This window comes from Poecilia latipinna, unplaced genomic scaffold (genome assembly GCF_001443285.1).
Source record: "Poecilia latipinna isolate Pla-1442-1.1 unplaced genomic scaffold, P_latipinna-1.0 Scaffold129, whole genome shotgun sequence".
NCBI classification, from domain to species: domain Eukaryota; kingdom Metazoa; phylum Chordata; class Actinopteri; order Cyprinodontiformes; family Poeciliidae; genus Poecilia; species Poecilia latipinna.
Window position 1 is genome coordinate 403,320 of NW_015112745.1, and position 6,933 is coordinate 410,252.

At 38.2% G+C, this 6,933-nt stretch overlaps 1 protein-coding gene across 7 annotated transcripts in view; it reads right to left on the reverse strand.

Annotated features, from left to right (window-relative positions):
• gramd1bb (GRAM domain containing 1Bb) overlaps window positions 1-5,818 on the reverse strand; it is a 121,602-nt gene extending 115,784 nt beyond the window's left edge. For 4 of the 7 annotated variants that reach the window (XM_015028593.1, XM_015028592.1, XM_015028591.1 and 1 more), the window contains exon 1: window positions 5,490-5,818. The gene's annotated coding sequence lies outside the window, so the exon portion shown is untranslated. The remainder of the gene's footprint in view (window positions 1-5,489) is intronic. The other 3 variants (XM_015028596.1, XM_015028594.1, XM_015028595.1) reach the window with 1 other exon arrangement.
• Window positions 5,819-6,933: the final 1,115 nt, after the last annotated feature.

Sequence of the window (6,933 nt, forward strand, 5' to 3'; positions counted from 1 at the left end):
GACTGTCAGAATCCAGTCCAACAATTTTCTTAATATTCTCATTCTTAGGTGTGTGAATTGTGATTCTGATGAATAACAGTTCTGTCTTCACTGCATTGTAAAACCACTGACTGTTGAAGCAAAGCTTGTGGCTAAATTAAACTTGATATCCTTTTGTAGGCATCTACATTGCCTATTCTTCAATGACTCGAATCAGCATTTGACAAAAAACAAAAACAAAAAGAAAGACAAAAAAAATACCTTATGCAACATAAAAAGTAACAATCAAGTGGAAAAGGGAAAATTTAGAGCCAGCACTTCAGACATTATAGCAAAGATGACTTGAGGATGTTTTAATATTTTTAATTACAAAATATTAATTAATCATATTGGAAAGGGATTCGTAGGTTATTTTGAAATAATTTTCATTTCTTGATTAGAAAAAAGTTTTGCTAATGTATTTTTAAAAGTATATTGATGGCTAGATCTTACTAACGATGTGAATGGCCAATTTACAAAGCAGTACCTTTATTAGCTTGTTGCATATCAACCTTTATCTCACTTCATTCGCACAGATATGTGCAGGTTTAAATAAATGATAGCATTAAAACAAAAGGTTATGCTGGAACATGTTACGAAAGGTGTTCTCTAATTGCTGCTGCCACTAGTCTGGAAGAGCTGAGTGGGGAAGGCATGAGGGAGGGAGCGGTGCTCTGTGGTGGAAGCCTCACTACAAAACTACAGAAATGTATTATTGTTGTTAATATGTCAACAGGAAAAAAAGGTAGCTTAGAGGAAAGAAAAAATCTCTACATTTCTTCTGCCATGCAGGCATCATGTTGACAGTTTCTAATTACTGCATGTGCTGCGCAAACCCCCTGCTTCTTGTTTTTGACGCCCTCTTTCTCTGGAGTGACAAGCAGGAAGTGACTTTTGCTTGCTGGCAGTTATTTAATTTCCCTCAGGTAATGTAGGGAAAAAAGTGATTTCATTGCATTACCTAAAGAGTCATTATGTGTCATAACTTCTTCTCTAGTATGTTAAAGACAAGATTGAATAGAGAACAAAGAACAAGACACAGATCTGTGATCAACAAACCAAACAAAGTCCCTGATTTGAAAAGAGATACAGGAAATGCACCTAAATTAAAACAAAAACCTGCTGAACCTGCTGTGCCATGGATAAAGCAAATATACTGTTATAACAGTACATATTACTGTTCTTTACCCTATTCTAAGATATATACACAAACTAATGTAGGTATTGGTTTTATAAGTGAAATTAATGTGTCATTAACTGCACAAATAAAGCACTTTGTAAAAGTCTGCATTCTTCTTAACAAAAAGAAAATCTGGCTTGCAGTAATACCTTCTAATACCAGCGAAACATGCCAAAAATGCAAACCCCCTGAGTGCATGAGGTTTATTAAGAAGGGAGCAAGAACCTGGTTTTGAAAACTGTTTTAACACAACTCAGAATGAAGGAATAACTGAACTGCAGGGACAAAACTGCATTTAAACTGTATGCTACATTCCTAAAAAAAAAAAAAACTAAGAAAGAACTAATCAGTCAACTAACCACTTCAAATTTGGGGCCGTTCTTCCTGTTAAGAACATGACCAACTTCAACCAGAGGCGTCAGAAGCTTGGGGGTAGGGACAGACTGAGTAGGACAGGAGAGGCTGTCCACGAGCCGCAGGTGGCTTTTATCACTCTCCTGTACGGCTTATGGCAACTTGACTGATCTGTCGTGGTTCTTATTTTAACTGAAGATTGTGGAGTATTTTACTTTGAAAAATAATGTGTTTTGAAAAAAAAAAAAGTCAACTTTTGCCTCTGAATTCTTGCCAGAGAAAGTTTAAGAAAGTTTAAGCACAGTTGACTCAGACAGTTCTGTCACCTTATGATGTCAGTGGGGCTGATGGTAACTGGTCCAGTTTTCAGGGATTCACTTTGTTATTCATACGTGGAGCATGTGGTGTAGTGAGTTGTTGTAGGTAACCAGGAAAACCCAGTTGTGTTTTAAAAATAAGAGCATTCTCCCGTCAACAAAAGAAACAGTGCTTTCATATGTGAGGGGGGATGCATCTCCTTCACACATAATTATTCCAACCACCATGGTTGCAATACAGATTTGGTGGATTCTGAAAGAAGGTGCCACATTTTAATAGGCTGTGCTTGAAAGCAGTCACTGATAACTAATTCATATTTGCTGAGATGTCTTTGTGAACAAACCAAGCAAGCACAAATACAAAGATTAAACTCATAGTAACAGATTGTAATTTTGCGAATCTCTATCCTGTTATGAAAGTTTGTTTCTAAAGAGCTTTGTCTCTTACATGTGCCGTCCTAAAAAGGTTATGTGCAGTCTTCGAGGTAATGTGACTGAATAGGATCTGTCATCCCGTTTGCAGTTTTAACTAAATATTTGATAAGCTAAAATACTGTTTTTGTCAAACTCCTTAATGCACTGGCTAAGATTCATAATGCTTCACTGGACTTTACTTTATATAATCAGACATGACTAAAACTGAATTGGAAGGTGTGGAAGGTTGCAGTATGATTCAACATCCTCCTATTTACATAAGTCTCTGACCAGGAAATCTAGTTGGTGATTCATTTTATTACTAATCCTAATCAGGAGGTAATAGCTTAATGCCTTTAGCATTCATTAAATTGTTATTAATTTTAACACTTTGGCATTTCAATATTTTTTATATATTTGCTGACTGTTGGTACAGTCAGTGTTGTCCATTTTAAAAACTGGACCTGGAATTACTCACATGAATCTATAATTTGACTACTTACATTGATGTTAATTTGACTCTAATTTATTCAAATGACTGAATCAAATGTGACATGAGTCCGTGTAAGGTTCGTTCTTTGGTTTTTTTCAGTATTTCAACTTCCAGTCAGGAAAATGCCTCTCCCTGCAACACTCTGAGAATTAACCTGCAAGAAAATCTTGAACATATTTTATTTATTCACTCAACTATCTTTACTCTATAGTGACAAGGACTATTTTTAGTGCATCGATTTTCAGAAAGTTATGGAAACTTTTTGCCTTCATAAAATCTATTATTTTTATTTTAACATTTTACACTTGGTATGTCTTACATGAGATGAGATGTAAAATCGGTTCAAAAAGACAAAAACGCCTGCCCTCTTAATGCCAAACTTACTTGGTCAAAACATTTGTTAAATCTAATATTAAACCACACAACACAGATAAAACAAACATTAGTTTGTTTGTTTCTACAAGAGTTAAGAAAAATAATTCAGAATTATAATTAATTATTTGAATCATGAAGACATAATAAAAATGTGCAAGAAAAAAAAAAACCAATGCCTTATATATGTGCAAAATCCAATAAGCATATGTTCAGCCTTTTGCTGGCTCGTCTGACTAATCGTCTGTCATTCATACATTAAGCATCAGAGCTCTAAATCAGCAAATCCTCTCATAAATCTATTGTACCAGTGCTGTTGCAACCTGGATTGCAAATTCAGAGACGGTTATAGCAGCTGGTTGACTTAAACCTCTCTTAACACATCAGACCTTTAAGAAATCGTGGGTAAAAGGGATTAAAGAAGAAAATTAGGTAGTTTTAAGGTACGAGTCTTGCTACATCTTTAATGTGTGAACTTTAGAAGTACTCGCTGTAAAGTACAAAATTAAAAGTTTTTAATCTTCCTTAATATGTAATTTTTATCGTGCTGTCACAGCCTTGTACATTTCTTGTTTCCAGTGTCACATGATTCTCTTTGTCTGCCCCCTAGAGGTAAGACAACTGGGCAAAAAATAATCAGAAAGCGTCATGTTACGCTTCAAGCATTCTGCATGCTCAGGTGAGTGAGGTTCACAAAAAAACCTCACTCACCCGCAGGTTTTCTGCACAGAAAATATTAAGTACATTTTGGATTAAATAATGTTATCATTGGGCCTTTGCTGTGATGTCTCAGACACAGTTGCATCTATTCTGCAGCAGTGGTAAACGTCTGTCTTATACATAATGCAAGCAGCAGCACAGAACTTCTCAATATGCCCAAGACATCTGTGGCAGCGGAACTTATCTTGTGAGTGGATGATAAAGTATAGAAAGCACAGAATCACTTTTGGTTGAGAAAATAAGGGACAAGGTAAACAACTGTCTTGCGCTAAAGTTATGTAAAAATATTTTGAACAGCCTTTGCTCAGCCTGTTTAAAGCTTGGGTTGTTACAGATGATGGGAATTCCTTCAAAACTGAGGCTTGATTTAAGTGGCCGTTTGGATGATTTCCCTATGAAACTATTCTAATGACTGCAAATAAGGGATTAGCTCCTCTGCAGCAAAAAGAACAAACTGTAAATTGTTTTTTAATGAACAACCTGGTCTGAACATCTTCACTTTTTCTCATCATCAGACTCACGCTGATGTCAGGGGGACTGTCGAGTCGAGAAACTGCATGTTTATGTATACGTGTCAGGGAGAACAGCTGAGCGATTTATTACAAAGACCACACTTGGTTACGTGGCCATTGTTCCCCTGACAAACTTCCCTACATTCAATCTCAGGTTTTCACTGAGTATTACAGTCTCTCATCTATTTTTCAAAGGAAATTTAAACAATACAATCCCAACAGTGGTGGCTTCTTCAGAGAAGGTAGAACATTCTGTTTAGAGTATTAGTCTTGATAAAAAAGGGCCTGTCCAGAACAAGAAATGGCCAATAACCAGAACAATAAGATACATACTACGGTACAGACACTTCAAGTGAAGAATGAATGTAAACTGAAAAAAAATAATTTTGAAATTATTTCATTCAATTTGGGTTTTTACTCTAAAATTTTTACTATTAAACTGAATGTATGAATGTATTCATCACCAAAAATCATACAGAATCTAACAAGGCAACAGGCAGGATTTTTTTTATATAGATTGTAAATATTCAACCTCTCCAAGTGTCACAGCACAAATGCATAAAAAAAAAACAACAACACATATTTATCACAGTGTGCTATTTGTGTTATTTCGAACACAACACCTGCTTCTGTTGCTGTTTGTGGCTCTGTGATTTGTTAAGTCTGCCAGAGCTGGTTGAAACAAAAAGTGGAGAAACATCGGTTTTATCTGGGAAGGGAAGCTGAGTGTGAGGAAATAAACAGAAGTGCAGGTGGTTGCAGACGTAAGGGAGAAAAAAAAATTGCTGGCTGCAAGTTACTGCCTGACTTCCATCACCAACCCTGGACCCTAGGCCGACAGTCAGTCAGATAGAAAAATAAAGGCATAGCTCTAGTGAGGAAGACAACTGAAAAACTAAACTATGTTTGGAAATTTGACTCCAACTAATGCTGATGTGGTGGTGACTGAGCTCACACACAAACATTTCAGTCATACGTGCATACACTCTGAGCTGTCATTTTATTCACGCTCAATCACGCACATCCAGTGCAAATAATGCAGTAACACTCATGTGTAAGCATGCGGTTTTTCTGCAAACCAAAAGGAAGAAGAAGTTGACATACGCTACCTCAGTGAGCGAAGTGAGGCATGGTTCCCGGGAGAGAGTCAAAGATCATCCTGCCGGTGCCATCTGTCAAGTGGGCTGGCTACAAAGGCTGTAGAGGGAAGTGTCTCTCTCCCTCCCTCCTCTTTACCCCCTCAGTTTCAAAACAAACTACTGTCTTAGATCAGAGCAGAAAGCCATGGTCCACAAGCAGGGGAATCCTCCCCCAGCCTTGAAGCCAAACTGAAGCAGCTTAAATCCCCCAAAGAAAAGAAAGAAAAATGCTCCTCCCTTCCCGACTTGCTCCTGTTCTATCTGCCACCGCACAAAACCCTCTGTCCGTGTGTTTCTCCTGTCTCCTCTGCTTTTTTCCCTCCCCTCTCCCCTTTTTGATCCCGCTCCACTCACACATTCCGCTCTCTCGCTCACTCTGGCAAAGCACACTGTACCCACTGAGACTCGCACCGACTCACAAGCCCCGTCCTGTGCAGATAAACATATGCAAATATCACAGATAAATAAACACACTCACACAAACGCACACATTCAGCCTCTACAGGCAGGGTTTTGTGGTCTGCGAGGTTTGCTTCCGTCTCCCTGTTGTAGTCACATAAAGCAAAAAATATCATATCGTAGCTTTATATGTGTTCCTGTCAACAACATGATCTGGAAATGAAAACTGAAAAGCCTCTACAGCTAAGAGAAACACATGGTTGCTGCTTCGGTTGCTAAACGATTCTCTCACATTCAACCAGGAGAGTTGTGTGTGTGTGTGTGTGAATGCATCTCAAAGGAAGTGAAGAAACTACTGCTGTGATGTAACAACCGATATCATGACAGACTTGAAAGATTACGTTGATTTCTAGAGAAAATCCTATTTTGTCATGATTGCATAAGACAAGCCACATTGTGTGTGTGTGTGTGTGTGAGTGTGTGTGCGTGTGTGTGTGTCTTTGTGTGTCTTTAAGAGTACAGAATAAAGCAACACTAAGCGTAACTGCACGCTCTCTAAAGATGTTCTATTTTCAGCCTCCTGTCGTAACGCACAACAGAAGAAAGAGGACAGCAAGGCGCTATTATGAGAATCTCCCCTAAATCTGCCCCCTCCTCCTGACACCAGCGCTGCCTCCACCTTCTTATCTCTCTCCCTCCATGTTGAAAGCCTCCACACTTACAGGAGAACAGCAGGGGGGGGATGCCGTTGTCAAAGAGATATAAATAGTCTGCAAGTGACCTGATCCATTGATGCTTAAGCAGCTAATGACAGGTAGAAAGTAAACTTTAAGTGATATGCTGGGATTAGTTTGGAGTCAGGGATGGAGGGGAGTGGTGGTGGTGGGGGGAAGGGGGTGCATAATCCAGTAACTTGTGGAACCTTCATAAACAGGTTCACTTTTTCAGTTTCATTAAAAATGGATTTGGGCCAAGCTAATAATGTGACCTTTATCATATAAACTAACCATTTTAG